The sequence below is a fragment of the Culex quinquefasciatus genome, chromosome 1 (assembly GCF_015732765.1).
Source record: "Culex quinquefasciatus strain JHB chromosome 1, VPISU_Cqui_1.0_pri_paternal, whole genome shotgun sequence".
NCBI classification, from domain to species: domain Eukaryota; kingdom Metazoa; phylum Arthropoda; class Insecta; order Diptera; family Culicidae; genus Culex; species Culex quinquefasciatus.
The window spans coordinates 69,488,538-69,504,445 of record NC_051861.1 but is presented as its reverse complement, the minus strand read 5'-3'; the positions used below and the strand labels follow the sequence as shown (position 1 = coordinate 69,504,445).

Genomic DNA, 15,908 nt, shown 5'->3' with positions numbered 1-15,908 from the left:
TGTCGATGCCTTCAGCGCTGACGCTCCCTGCGCGATGGCGGCAGACACGGCGTTGGTTTGTTTACCTTTTTGCACACGGCCGGTAGACGAACTTCGCGGGTTTTTCGAGGCCGCACTCGAACTGCCACGGCCACGGCCGGCCTTTGGCATGCTGGAGAAGCAAACTCGCGGGTAACCACAATCATATACGGCGAAAAAATCGAAAAAACGATGGAGCACTAGCTGCATGCTCTCGTGCGGAGGGAGCTGCCATTTTACATTATTTTTGCTGTGTAGCTCAAATTCTGCAACAGTGGATTTGCTACAGAAAATGTTACATTTTATAACAGTTTTTGCAGCAAGCTCATAGCTCAATTTTGCCCGCGTGTAAACATGTCAGCGATCTGCAGTTCTCACCAACACATATAATGCTGACGCGTCCCCGAGCAACACTCCGGAGAGAACAATATGTTCGCGCTCTGTCCCCACAATTCATCAAGCGTCCATGGCGCGGTGGTAGCGTGTCGGATCAGCAACCTAGAAGTTGATGGTTCAATTCTCGTTCTGTTAAGATTTTTTCTGCAATACAATCAATCAGCCGTCGGTAATGTCGATAATTGTCGGTAACGGGCAAAAATGTCTTACCCCTATATCGGAAAAAAATGCATGAGGACAGATTTCATGCAGATTCTGATATACTTTCATGCCGCCATGTATCACAATCATGCGACCGCCGGTTGGGTGTAGGAAGGACTTTTTTACAGTAATGTACAGTAACACTTAAACCTATTTTAATGCAACAATTCACACGACGTCGTGCCTCCCGATCAACGATGATGTAGGAAGGACTTGAGCAACCCAACCAGAATGAAACACGAAATAAAATTCGTTATTCACACAATTGACCGCACGTCACCACCCAATAAATTGAACTCACTGGCAGAAAATTCCGTGTCTGGGACAGTCCACGAATTCGAAGTGTGAAGACACAAATAAAGTTATGTTTATTTTTTTAAGAAAAATCGCGAGTGTGTTTTCATTCCGGAACCTTTCCGCCCAATCACAAACACATGTCTCATGGTGAGAAACATTGGAAAGTGATGAGATAGAACGGGGTTCATTTTCCCGACGGAATACAGTGCACACACGCAAAACTGCCAATGTGAATTTGATGACCATTGGCATCGAAATTTTGAACATCGAATGGTCATAAACGATCATGAGAATTCGATGCTCAAAGCGCTTTGACCATTCGATGTTCAACGCGATTTTTAGACATTTTGACAGCTCTTTTGAGTGTGTGCGTGTCGTCGCGCACAGCCGACTGTTGGTAATTCTATTCGCCACTGGCGGCGCCACCGTACATCGATGAAGCGGGGCTAGTATCGCTTTTTGCCACCAGATGGCTTTATTTGAATATTCAGGACACAAACCCAAGAAAAGAAGCAGATTATTAATCAAAGCAGGTTTTTGTTGCTTTAAATTAAAAGTAAATTAAAATCAAACTGTTTTCATATTTAACTCATTAAAAATCAGTGGATTTCAAATAAACAGTTCAATTTTGATTTCCTTTTAAATTTAAGCAACAAAAAGGCCTGTTCGATCAATATCTCCACCAAACGGAAAATATTAAAAGAAAAATAACAGTTTTTATTATTTTTAAATCAACTCTTCAATACTGTTTTGACATGTACGAATGTTGAACAAATGATCTGCACCACGAGAGCCATCGCAAGAATGTTCGCTGGTCGTCAAGCTCTAACCGGAAATGTTGGTGCTTTCGGGATCGGATGGAAGTTGCTATTTCAGTTGGACTACGATAACGATTCGGCAAAACGACTGGCCACTGGTCCGTTTTTGCTGCTGCTGTCGGGACGCATTCTGCAAAAATAATAAATTTGTCAGCCCAAAGGGTGTTGAGCGGTGGATTATGTCAGATCATTTTAGTTACTCACCAGCATTTGGATTAGAATTAACGTTCGCTGCCCGACTGCTCAGGGTGAGCTTTTTCCTTGTTACCGTTACCCGAAGCCATAAAAGCTCGAGGTAGCCATGGACCACATCCGTGTCAAGCGAGTGTTCCACGAGCAGCCTCTCGGCGGAATTCACCGACTTCAGGCTGAAGATAGGCGTGTTGGTCGCTGTACGCTGACTAGAATTTACTTTCGGTGTCCAAGTTGAAGACGGCGTTGGTCAGCTTGGCCGCATCTAGGACAGGAAATTGGCAGTCGGCCAATCATGTTGCACACCACCAAGATGCTTTTGCTGTACAGACGTTGCAGAATGGTACAATTGTTGTCGTAGAACACAATCTTGGTGTTGGGAGCCAGCATCCATCTCTGTCAGAAGTAGTTGTAAGGTACAACATATTAGGGTTGATTTAAATTACAAATAATTAATAATAAAGCTCACTTCAGTCATCGGTAAACCTTTTTTCTGGTAACAGAGATCAAATTGATAAAACAAATCATCAACAATCTGGTCTATCTGGGTCGGATTTCATGGTAGCCTATCGGTCCTCCCGGGCGATTGGTTCCAGTGCATCCAAATGCCCTTCGAGGAACCTAACACATCGTCTGGCACATTGTTGAAACAGCTGCACATCACCTAGAAGGCCGGACCGGACTAATTTTGAGCTGCTGCTGCTACCTGACGGAACTAACTCGACCTACCACTTCCGTCGCGGCCGCCTGCCTTGATCATATGCGGTGACCCATTGTGCTGCTGGTTCCGGATCTGGTTGATCTGGCATCGCTATTCGGTTGGGGACTGTGAATCTGCATGTCCGTAGTATTCTGCTGAAGTACTGCGTGAAGAGAAGAACTGGTTTTAAATCTTTGTGAATATCCGGAACCCCAACCTACCATCGACACGCTCCTGCCTTTATGAAGAAACCGGTAATCTCCGGCAACGGACAGGTCCGTCATCGGCATGTCCGGTGGTGACGGTCCCAGACCGGCTGTAGTGGCGGTAGTTAAGGAGATTTATCACTTTCAGCGCCAGCTTTGTTTTTGCCTGCCCGCACTAGTACGGTTGTGTTGTGCTACTTGCTGTACGCCTTATGCTTCGTCAGAGTCTGAACCCATACTAGGGCCCGCCCCACGTGCTTCGAGTAATGTTTCAAGTCCTGCAGCTTACGGTTCGTGTAGAACTGCCTGACGTTGTCTATTTGGGTCACATCGACCCACCTGAGAGCAGGTAAGCTGGGAGATGCATCCGGCTTATCTCGGACTGGTCAAGTCGTTGGTGGTGTGCAAGATCGCAAACTGCACGCTGCGGAGAAAGTGCATGTTGAGATTTAGCTTAATTAAAAGATAATAATCACCGGCTTGTTGAATACTTAGACCGACGCCTTTCGTGGTGAACGCCTAGGGTAGAGGGTGTAGTAGCGAATTTCGTCAAACAGCGAGAGGATTTCGGGCGCTTTGAGAGTACGAGCCTACTCGCGAAATCCGACAGGGCCGATAGGTGCGGCATGACGATTTCCTAGAGCTGGAAAAAAAAATTGATGAAAAAATATTGAGAAACAGCCAATTCGGAACTTCCGTCAACGGTGCAGTCGTTGCTGCGCAAATACAGGACACGGATCTATTGTCGCAGAGGGCTTGTGGGCGGTGGCCTTAGTCAAGTTGAGTTAGCGTTGCTGGCTAATTCGACCGCGTATCACAAGTTGAAGTGGTCGGTGAGTTTTTCAGAGTCGCATGCCGGGTACACCTACACCTATGACCACGGTGTGGAGAAAGTACTTGATTCTCTCAGAAATGTTGTCGTGCGCCTCACTGTGGGCAAGTTTAAAGGTGTTCGCAAATGTCCAGCATGACTGAGCACTCGATATGCCGACCGGGCGATCTCCCGCCCCAGGTACTAGGAATCCTCCAAGATCTGTCCCTTTTCTTCTCGGCATCAATTTTCACCGACGCGATCAAGAAGAAAGGCGGGGGTTAAGGGGGTCGGAAAAGGAGAAAGCGCACGAAACCCTGAAAAGTAATGATAATAACGTTACTCACGTCTCAAACTTCACCAGCAGAACCGGATTGTAAACAAGCACACATAATCCATCCTTAGAGGCCAGCAATATAATCAAATCAATTCAAATTTTGCACTGTCACGAAACGACACAAATGGGATCTTCATCAATCGTTTAGGAATCCGGAAAAACTTTTTGTTGATATTTTAATTCATGAGGAAAACCACGATTCACTTGACAACCCGAAAAAAACAAACCTTCGCGAGCAAAAAAATGATCTGTCAAAAAGAATGAAAGAAGAATGTTTGCTATTCAAACAAAGTAAAAGAAGATGCGAGTGTTCGACTTGGAGTTTCACACATACATAGGAAGGTGGTTTAGTAGTGTTAGTAATGTTTACCAAAAGTGATCACTTATTTGAACATCGGATGGTCAAAGCCGGATGCGCATCCAATGTTCACCGGATTTTCTTTGCGTGCATTTTTTTCACTAATTATCTTCTTTATTCAATGTTTATCACTTTCCAATGTTTCTCACCATGAGACATGTGTTGCTCTAATTAAGGCCATTGTCACGTCCCTTGCGTGCAACGATGTTCAATTCAATATTCTTAGGCAACAGACAGAATAAGACAGATTTTTTTAACTTAATAATAACTAAGGAAAGCTTGAAGGAAAAATGTCAACTTATTTTAACCACATTGGTTTTTAATTTCTGGGCGGTAGTTGCTAGTTTTTTAACAGGAAATTTGGGCTTCCCAACTGAGTGGTCGTGTTATCAATTACAAATGTTGAAATTTCCTGACATGTTTGTACTTTCTGAATATTCATTTTTTAATTTGCAAACAAAGAAGCATTGATGATTTCTTTTGTGGCTGATTGCTTTTAAAATGTTCTGCCTCTTTTTTTATAAGTATCAAAATTCCCGGAAATCGATACAAGATTTCATACATCCACGTTCACTTGGCCCTAGCGACCCCATAAATAAAATCGAAACTTTAAAAAATCTGTTTTTTTAATTCCAAATTCTTCGCTTAAACTAAGATTTTTCTGTTTAGATTTGCTGATTGTGCCAACGTGTAAATTTCGTTTTAATCTTTTTGGAATACATTTCGTTCGTTGCGTTTTGTTGGTTTGTAGTGTTTTCTTTTAACCACTCATTTAATATTTCTTCAATCGAACCAAATTTTCTTGAATTAGGCATTCCAAATTCAAACAAAAGTTTACCGTGACACACATCAATGTTATAAGTTAGTTTACCGTTCACTAAACATGTCTGGAGTTTTTTTTGAAAAGGACCAATAAACCAAATTTTCAGTTTTTGCTTTTTGGGTGTTTTTCAATACCCTGACTCAAGGCGGTTCTAAAACACCCAAAAGCAAAAACTGGAAATTTGGTTTATTGGACCTTTTCAAAAAAAACTCCAGATGTGTTTGTTCGTGGTTTGTTCACATAAGTAAACCAAATTGAAACAAATATATAGATCGTAATTTGCCGGAGAAATTACGATCCATTCTGTTGCACAAGATAATACTTTGGATGGATCTGATTGTTAACACATGTTGATATACTGAAGAATAGTGTATCGAACAAAAATACACCGATTGTTTGAATCATAGCCGACTTACTTTTTCATTCTTACAAATTAAAACACTCAATGCTCCAACCCAATACTGACGAATGATTCCAATTTCTCTGTGGTCATAGAGCCTAACTTGTTCTCAGTATATTGACGAATAAGATACTAATTTTAAAAATAAATAGAAACCGTGTAACGCGTGGAGGTAAATGGAACACCAATAATAGACACGCAACCATGCGGATGCAGCAGCATCGATTTGAAGACACTTTCTGTCGCGTCGAGGAAGTGGAAAGAACTGAGCTAAGCTTGGCAAGAGATAAAGGTAGAAAATTTTGGAAGTTTTTTCTTCTTCTGGCCTTACGTAAACTCTGGCCGCAGTGTTTTGAGAGTATTTTTCGTTGTTTATTTTTAGAGGACAGCGATAAGCTCAGCTTGAATTTAAAAGTCTGACATGAATGAAAATAAGAGTTTCACTTTGAAAGGCAATTGCAAATAGTTTTATTTTTTATTTTATGTCACTCGACGAGGTCAAAGTGAGTGGAAAATACGGCTTGAAATGATATAAATAATATCAAGCCGTTGCATCCAAATATGAAAACAAAACCCAAACTTTACCGGCCAAAACATAGGACGAATTGTGAGAGGATCTGCCTTTAGATGTAACGTCATGATTCGAAATCCGGACACTTAGTACCATATTATTTATGTTATAGCTGGCAAAAAATCATGTAATAAGTTGAAAAGGTGAAAAGGTAGAAATATGTTTTATTAAGACCGGGAATGGACCAGTTCATAATCGTATTTTTATGGTCGATTTCACGTGGAAACCGTCAGATGAATTCTATCACAACATCTACCCGGAGCAGACGATCTACGATACGAAAGAAAATCCGCGAGAAGGCAGCAAAGGGGACCCAGAAACCACTCCTTGGTGGTCCGGAACGTGCTGGCTACGACGGTCTCCAGGTCAAGCATTGTACGGGTGGAGGAAGTTCTGGAAATTGATGCGGTGCTGAAGAATATTGAGAACGCAATTGAAGAACCCCGTGAAGATCGTGGACAATTGCGGGTTGAGGAGCTAAACTATTCGCTTCCCCGGCGAATGGCTCCGTGGGGTGGCCCCGTCGGGAAATCAGCAATTTGACCGGCACTGAGTGGAGGTGCCGACCGTGTACAAACAGCAGTGGATTGAAGTAGGGAGCGCTGAGGGCGTGAGATGAAACGTATTCCCCCCACCTCCATGTGAACAAACTTTGTTTATTGGGAACATCAACAATAAGGCGCCCGATCCGACGATCAAGAAGATTATGGCGTCTGGTGGGACCAGGGATGCCAGATACACAGATTTGGCTGTGTTTCACAGACATTTGAGCTTGTGTCAGACATTTTTTTAAGGTTCACAGACTTTTTAAAAACTTCATTTAAGAGGCAGTATTTGTAAATATTGCTCGGTTTGTTCTAGAGGTCGTATCGAGGTGCTCCGATTTGGATGAAACTTTCAGCATTTGTTTGTCTATATATGAGATGAACTCATGCCAAATATGAGCCCTCTACGACAAAGGGAAGTGGGGTAAAACGGGCATTGAAATTTGAGCTCCACAAAACATAAAAAATCTTAAAATTGCTCGCATTTCAGTAAATCTCCATCATTTTCAACTATCTTAGATGCATTCGAAAGGTCTTTTGAAGCACTTCAAAATGAGCCATAGACATCCAGGATTGGCTTAACTTTTTCTCATAGCTTTTGCAAATTACTGTTAAAAATGGATTTTTTTAAAACCTTAATATCTTTTTGCAACAGCCTCCAACACCTATACTCCCATAGGTCAAAAGTTAGAGAATTTCATGGACTATAAGCCTACGGTAATTACTTTTTGGCCAATCGCAGTTTTTCTCATAGTTTTTCGATTTTTCTATAACAAACTTTTCACAACGTTAGTTTTTGCCCTGTAGGCTACCATAGCGGCACTTTTTGGTCTCAATTTTTTCATATTCGGAATCCTCGGAAAATTTCACGTTAGTTAGAAGTACTGGAGTTGTAAATTTGATTGAAAAAAATGCCATTTAGAATGGATTAAAATATTTTTTAACAATTTGTTGGATTAGGGTAAAACAGGTTTTCGCCTACTTGATACAGCATTTGACGTATTGACCACAGAGTAAATAAGATCTATTTCTTTTTTCAAAAATGTTTTATTTAATTATTTTTTAAATCAAATTTACATCTTCAATACTTCTAACTAACGTGAAATTTTCCGAGGATTCCGAATATGAAAAAAATGAGACCAAAAGGTGCCGCTATAGAAGCCTACAGGGCAAAAACTAACGCTGTAAAAAGTTTGTTATCGAAAAACTATGAGAAAAACTGCGATTGGCCAAAAAGTTATTACCGTAGGCTTATAGTCCATGAAATTCCCTAACTTTTGACCTATGGGAGTATAGGCGTTGGAGGCTGTTGCAAAAAGATATTAAGGTTTTAAAAAAATCCATTTTTAACAGTAATTTGCAAAAGCTATGAGAAAAAGTTAAGCCAATCCTGGATGTCTATGGCTCATTTTGAAGTGCTTCAAAAGACCTTTCGAATGCATCTAAGATAGTTGGAAATGATGGAGTTTTACTGAAATGCGAGCAATTTTAAGATTTTTTATGTTTTGTGGAGCTCAAATTTCAATGTCCGTTTTACCCCACTTCCCTTTGTCGTAGAAAGCTCATATTTGGCATGAGTTCATCTCATGTATAGACAAACAAATGCTGAAAGTTTCATCCAAATCGGAGCACTTCGATACGACCTGTTACACATTGGTGAAAAACTCGCTCTTAATTAATATTTTGTAAAAATATCATTCGAAACTTATTTCGTTAGTCTTCAAATACTTGAAAACACTATTTTTGATGAATTTCTATGACTGTTAGTTGATATATTTTAATTTTTAGACAGTTGCACAGACATACACAGACTTTTTCACAGACATTTTAAAAAATCATGTGGCATCCCTGGGTGGGACCGTGATCAATTGGAAGCGCGTGTCCACGTTCGGGTTCTACGAATAGGTATGAGTAAGTCAGGAGTATAGCCAGAATTTTGGTTCGGGGGGAGCTGGAAAAGAAATTTTCTTCTTCTCTCTCTCCCATATGTCTTCCAAAATTCCGGGGAGGGACTTCAGCCCACCCCCTGGCTACGGGCCTGGAGTATGTTTTGTAGCTAATTCAGAGATTTTAGAGATTGCGCCAAAGATTCTCCTCTCAGTGGTCCTGTGACGGGTGCGCGTGCCGTTCGAGTGCTGCACGACATGGACATCGACGGTAAGAAGCTGGTCGCGAATTTTGACGCTCTGCTGGATGAAGAACCCCTGACTGAAAAGTCCGTCGGACGTCCGTCGTTTGTCGTCCGTGCAACCGTACGACGTCGCACGACAATGTCGTGCGACATTCGCACGAATGTCATACGTTTTTGCACCAAAATGTCGTATTTGTCGTGCGATCGATCATCGAAATTGTTCGACATTGTCGTACGACATTCGACCGACGTCGCACGGTTTTGTTATTTAGGTTGTCGTGCCTTTGTCGTGTGCTGTTTTTTCAGGTTTTTAGGTTATGTTGCAGTTAAAAAATAGATGATTGTTTATTTTTAATTTATTTTATTTTTCATGTAATTTGCACATTTCCCCACAGTAAAAATCAATTATTTCATTATACTTGTTGTGTCGCGGATCTTCACGTACATCTTGGTGTCGTCTTCCGGTTGGTCTTCCAGTTCTCCTCGTCGCTCGGCATCTTGGCCGGAATTTTTTGGCGTTGTCTTCCGGGTCCGGATTTTGTCAGCCATCTTTTCGAGCCGACGCCAGCGTGCGGGGCAGCATCTTGATCAAGAAGGACTATTCCTCCTCGACTAGCCGCAGATACGGCGGGGTGCGGCGCCACCGTTTATGTCCACCGGAGTACGGGACAACGTCGGTTTACGAACTTCTGGAGCAGGTGTTTTTGCGGACGTTACAACTTCCGTTCAACAAGCTGCGTGGAACAACACGGAGACGCTGGGTTGTTAGCAGGATCAGATTGGAATATGTTTGGTTAACTGAAAAAAGATAACGTCATTCGGCTGAATAATTATATCCAAATCATATCTAGAGTTTTGTTGTTGAAACAAAGGGAATCTCATGACAGATATCATACTCAAAAAATCTGTGAAAATTCATAAAATAATTAATTGTGGAATATTCAAAAGTTTAACTTTCAATGTAAAATTTTGAAAACAAATTAATTAAAAAAGTAGTTAATTAAACCTTATTTTTTCAGAAAATAAAGATTAAAGCAAATTTAAGACAACAAAATATTCTAACATTTTAAATTTCAAATTAAAAATCAACATCAACGCAAGTTTTATGGAGAAACCCCATCTGGACCTGTTTAAATATTTTTGATTTTTTTTAAATTAAAATGCATGTGTTTCTGAAGACCCCAAAGTCCATGCTTTGAAGAAGCTAAGAACTTAAAAGACTTTAAAATTTTTTAAAATGTTCAAAAAATCTGTGAAAATTCATAAAATAATTAATTGTGGAATATTCAAAAGTTTAACTTTCAATGTAAAATTTTGAAAACAAATTAATTAAAAAAGTAGTTAATTAAACCTTATTTTTTCAGAAAATAAAGATTAAAGCAAATTTAAGACAACAAAATATTCTAACATTTTAAATTTCAAATTAAAAATCAACATCAACGCAAGTTTTATGGAGAAACCCCATCTGGACCTGTTTAAATATTTTTGATTTTTTTTAAATTAAAATGCATGTGTTTCTGAAGACCCCAAAGTCCATGCTTTGAAGAAGCTAAGAACTTAAAAGACTTAAAAAAATTTTAAAATGTTCGAATGTTTAAATTAATCGTAAAAATTCAAAATATCTGAATAATTTAAAAATGAAATTTAATGTTTGATATTTTTGAAATTTACAAATATCAAGAATTAAAAGAATACACTCAAAACCCGATGGTTTGACACAAACTGTTGTCAAACGAAAGGGGTCACTTTTTAGTTTGACGCCGATTTTACAAACGAAAAAGTGACCAACCACCGGGGGCTGAGTGTAATACAACATAAAAATTTAAGAGATTAAAAATTGTAGAACCTAAGAATTCAAAATTATTGAATTTTTTTTTAGAATTTAGAGTTTTAGAACTTTAAAATTCTGAAATACTAAAATTCTTAATTTCTATAAATCTTTAATTCTAAAATTTTAAGATCACAAAATTCCAAATAAAAAAAAAATAATCCTAACATTCTAAAAAAATCTAAAAATTTCTAAAATTTTAAAATTTTAGAATTTTAGAATTTTATAATTTTATAATTTTAGAATTTTAGAATTTTAGAATTTTAGAATTTTAGAATTTTAGAATTTTAGAATTTTAGAATTTTAGAATTTTAGAATTTTAGAATTTTAGAATTTTAGAATTTTAGAATTTTAGAATTTTAGAATTTTAGAATTTTAGAATTTTAGAATTTTAGAATTTTAGAATTTTAGAATTTTAGAATTTTAGAATTTTAGAATTTTAGAATTTTAGAATTTTATAATTTTAGAATTTTAGAATTTTAGAATTTTAGAATTTTAGAATTTTAGAATTTTAGAATTTTAGAATTTTAGAATTTTAGAATTTTAGAATTTTAGAATTTTAGAATTTTAGAATTTTAGAATTTTAGAATTTTAGAATTTTAGAATTTAGAATTTTAGAATTTAGAATTTAGAATTTTAGAATTTTAGAATTTTAGAATTTTAGAATTTTAGAATTTTAGAATTTTAGAATTTTAGAATTTTAGAATTTTAGAATTTTAGAATTTTAGAATTTTAGAATTTTAGAATTTTAGAATTTTAGAATTTTAGAATTTTAGAATTTTAGAATTTTAGAATTTTAGAATTTTAGAATTTAAGAATTTAAGAATTTTAGAATTTTAGAATTTTTGAATTTTTGAATTTTTAAATTTTCGAATTTTCGAATTTTAGAATTTTAGAATTTTAAAATTTTAGATTTTTAGAATTTTAGAATTATTTTAGAATTTTATTCTAAGTGTTTGAAATAAAAAAAGATATTGCTTTTACCTTTTTGTAATCTGCATTTTTTCAATTTGTTATAATTTTATTATAAATATTTTTTTCATTTAAAAAATATTTTTGTAAACCTTTTAAAAATAATTATTTTTTTTTGTAATCTGCTTTGTTTTCAACCTTTTTTATTTAAATTAATTTTATTTTTTCGGTAAAAAAAATATAAAAAAAAAACTGTAAAATATTAGAGAATTCAGGATGTTGGTAGTTTTTAAATATTGAAACTCATCATCAAGATTTTCCTGGCGGAGCACTTACACCATTCCAAAAATCCGTTTTTTCAATGTTAACTACTTTTAGGTAATAAAACTGTATAAAAAGTTCTGGGCCTTAAAGGGTTAAATCAGAGATACTAAAAATTTCCTTAAGGAGTTAATTTTTGATTAGTCAAATGTTAGAGTTTTTTATTATACAATTCTGAAGTCCAATAATCATAACACCCAATATTAGCCCTCATACTTCCGGTCTTCCTAGCTCACTCCCGATACTTTGAAATGCGCCTCTTCCATCATTTCAATGACTTGAAGAAACAGTTCTATTGATTAAAAAATCCGGTGGATCAGAAACACCGCCACGAGATGATTATTCTGTACCCCTTTTCTCTTACCTTGGGTAGAACTTTGACATTCGGTGATTCATCCTCCTCCTCCTTTGGAATGAACCATATCCTCCATAAGCTCGGTTCCTCCCGGTCCTGTCTTCCGCCACGAAGACCTGGCCCGCCGGATTCATGCGTCTCGTCCTCCTCCTCCACCGCCACTAAGACAGAATTCTGAATATCTGGAACATAAGAAACTATAAATTGGCCACTTGCCCACTCCGGCCGGAACTTTCCGACAGAAAAAGCAGCACAACTTACCTATCAACCGGTCAAAATCCTTCCGAAGCCCAACATCAACAATAACTGGTTCGATTCGGTTGCATTCAAGTCCAAACAAGACAAACTGAAGAGAACTGTCAAACTGTTTGCGTCGACGAAAATCGTGACGTCGAATTGAAGGGAAATCGATGGAAAAAACAATGTCGGGCATGTCGAGTGTTTGTCGTACGTTTGTCGTCCTTTCGACCAATCGATATCGAAACGGTAAAACCAAAACCGCGCGACAGCTTGTACGACGTGCGACATTTTTCAAACAGGGACACAAGAAAGAGGCCCAATCGGTGAATCGGACCAGAAACAATGTTCGGAGACGACGAAGCTTTCTACTTGATTTTGAACATTCTGGACCAATTCTAAAGCTTCCTGACGCGTTGCGGCGAGGGAAGCGCTGAGGATGATGGCGGTGGTAGTGGCCGAGGAGGTGGCATATTCGGTGAAACGAAAAGAACCTGCAGACGCAAGAGGAGTAACTCAAACATTCCGAGACACACGCGGTGCTGTCCGTGGCCATCACTATCCACTATCAGGTCCAAATCTCCTCCACCGAAATTGCGCTACCATTTTCGTCCTGTATTCAACCAAGTTCGAATCCGTCATCGAGTGGTCAATATCGCAATATTTGCTTGGTACTTTGCCGCAGGCGGGGGTGGCGGAGGTGCTGTAGTTGCGGCCGACGTCGTTACTGTTGGCGTTTGAGCACTCGAGCAGGTAACCCACGTTGCAATCAGCACCTGCAAGTCGCGCAAAACCGTTATGGTCTCCTCATTCCAATCCTCCGTCCTTGGCTAACGATTAGCCCGGAACATTTGCCCGCACAACAGTGGCAGATCTTCTTCTGGTCACCGAACGTCTCAAAGTTGTAGTTGAAGGAGCTGGCGTAGAAAAGAGTAAGAAGAGTAAGTTGTAGGAAGTGTTTTACCGAGATTTTGAAGAACTAACCGCCTTGAGGGCAAACAGCTCCACGGATTAGCTTCAGCTAACCTTCCACAGAAGCATCTCGTAGTAGGGTTTGCACTAGAGGTGGGCAAAACCGCTCTTTTTTAGGAGCCGCTCATTTTCGTTCGCTCATTAAAAAGAACCGCTCTTTTGAACGGCTCTTTCACTTTTTTCAAAGTTTGGATAAAAGGGGTTTTTAAATCGTGTGTTATTTCACATTGACTTTTATAAATTATTTGATAAAACAAATTAAAACTGAAAACAAGAAGATGCCCTTGGAAATCATAAGTCTTGGTGGTCTCTTTGTCAAGATTTCTACTCGAACCTAAACATTCGAGTTATTGAATGGCATCCAAACTTAAATCTAGGATGCTGGAAAAAATGTTTTTAATTGCGTTTAATTCTACAAGAATTAAACTAATGTGTTATTTGAAGAAAATATTTTGTGAACTATTTTCTAAATTCTGATTTAAGCGGTATATGCACTTCGGAAGGAACCGGTCAAGAAAAAAATCAAATGGGCAACAGCGGCAGCGCAAGCAAGTCAGAGAGGGTGAAGAAAAGCCCCAAGAAATCACTCCCTCTTCTTTGTTCTGCTGTTCGTAAAGCTGTTTCTTGACCCCTTTCCTTCCGATCTGCATACTAGCCTTTAACCGTTAAAGTCTACCCTGACTGAAAAGTCCGTCGGACGTCCGTCGTTTGTCGTCCGTGCAATCGTACGACGTCGCACGACAATGTCGTGCGACATTCGCACAAATGTCATACGTTTTTGCACCAAAATGTCGTATTTGTCGTGCGATCGATCATCGAAATTGTTCGACATTGTCGTACGACATTCGACCGACGTCGCACGGTTTTGTTATTTAGGTTGTCGTGCCTTTGTCGTGTGCTGTTTTTTCGGCTTTTTAGGTTATGTTGCAGTAAAAATAAACATTTTTTTTATTTTTAAATTATTTTTAGATGTATTTATTCTGTAAATTAATCTAAGTTGCGATCTTCACGTGGTTTTTGGCGTTGTCTTCCGGTTGGCCTTTTAGCTCATCTCGTCGCTTCGGCATCTTGGCCGGATTTTGTCAGCCATCTTTTCGAACCGACGTCAGCGTGTAGATACGGCACTGAAGCGGCTCTTTCGTTTATTTTCCATGGATTGATGGCCACCGGAGTACGGGACAACGTCGGTTTACGCACTTCCGGTGCGATCGTTACAGCTTTCGTTCCGTGGGACAACACGGAAACGCTGGGTTGTCAGCAGTAGGATTCGATTGGAATATTGTTGGTTACCTGAAAAAAGATTACGTCATTCGGCTAAATCATCCAAAACAAAATTTAAAATGTAACCAATTTACACTTGTAAATTTATAGGAAAAAGACAAAAACGTTTAACACAGCAAAAGTTTCAAACATTTTAAATTTCAGGTAAAAAATCGTTGATGTTGATTTTTAATCAACAATTTGTAAAGAGAATTTTGTGTTTCATGGGATTCTGAAGTCCTTGCTTTAAAGAAGCAATGAACTTTAAAGTTTTTAAATAATTTTGAAATGTTCGAATGTAAGAGTCGTAAAAATTTTAAATATCTGAATAATAAAAAAATAATAATTTTATAATTTTATATTTTTATAATTTTATAATTTTATAATTTTATAATTTTATAATTTTATAATTTTATAATTTTATAATTTTATAATTTTATAATTTTATAATTTTATAATTTTATAATTTTATAATTTTATAATTTTATAATTTTATAATTTTATAATTTTATAATTTTATAATTTTATAATTTTATAATTTTATAATTTTATAATTTTATAATTTTATAATTTTATAATTTTATAATTTTATAATTTTATAATTTTATAATTTTATAATTTTATAATTTTATAATTTTATAATTTTATAATTTTATAATTTTATAATTTTATAATTTTATAATTTTATAATTTTATAATTTTATAATTTTATAATTTTATAATTTTATAATTTTATAATTTTATAATTTTATAATTTTATAATTTTATAATTTTATAATTTTATAATTTTATAATTTTATAATTTTATAATTTTATAATTTTATAATTTTATAATTTTATAATTTTATAATTTTATAATTTTATAATTTTATAATTTTATAATTTTATAATTTTATAATTTTATAATTTTATAATTTTATAATTTTATAATTTTATAATTTTATAATTTTATAATTTTATAATTTTATAATTTTATAATTTTATAATTTTATAATTTTATAATTTTATAATTTTATAAATTTTAAAACGTGTGAAACATGTAACAAATTTTATTTAGTTTTCAAATATTATAAATTTTAAAATCATATTTTTTTTAAATTTAAGAAATAAAAAAAAATATAAATTTTGAAAATTTTGAATTTAATTTTTTTTAATTATATTTATTTTTAAATTATAAAATTTTGAGCTTATGAATCCCCAAATATTTTTTTTTAATTCC

At 36.4% G+C, this 15,908-nt stretch overlaps 3 long non-coding RNA genes across 3 annotated transcripts; all 3 read right to left on the bottom strand.

Annotated features, from left to right (window-relative positions):
• Nucleotides 1-1,968: 1,968 nt before the first annotated feature.
• On the bottom strand, nucleotides 1,969-3,153 carry LOC119767046. The gene is made up of 4 exons (XR_005277290.1): nucleotides 2,844-3,153; nucleotides 2,652-2,785; nucleotides 2,392-2,586; nucleotides 1,969-2,318 (listed from the first exon to the last, which is right to left on the bottom strand). It is a non-coding gene; the product is annotated as an uncharacterized LOC119767046 (long non-coding RNA).
• Nucleotides 3,154-3,184: 31 nt separating this feature from the next.
• Nucleotides 3,185-4,346, bottom strand: LOC119767047. Its single transcript, XR_005277291.1, has 3 exons — nucleotides 3,987-4,346; nucleotides 3,320-3,471; nucleotides 3,185-3,252 (listed from the first exon to the last, which is right to left on the bottom strand). It is a non-coding gene; the product is annotated as an uncharacterized LOC119767047 (long non-coding RNA).
• A 4,341-nt stretch (nucleotides 4,347-8,687) lies between these two features.
• On the bottom strand, nucleotides 8,688-13,565 carry LOC119765436. The gene is made up of 3 exons (XR_005276723.1): nucleotides 13,442-13,565; nucleotides 12,766-13,374; nucleotides 8,688-8,877 (listed from the first exon to the last, which is right to left on the bottom strand). It is a non-coding gene; the product is annotated as an uncharacterized LOC119765436 (long non-coding RNA).
• Between the last annotated feature and the right edge of the window lie 2,343 nt (nucleotides 13,566-15,908).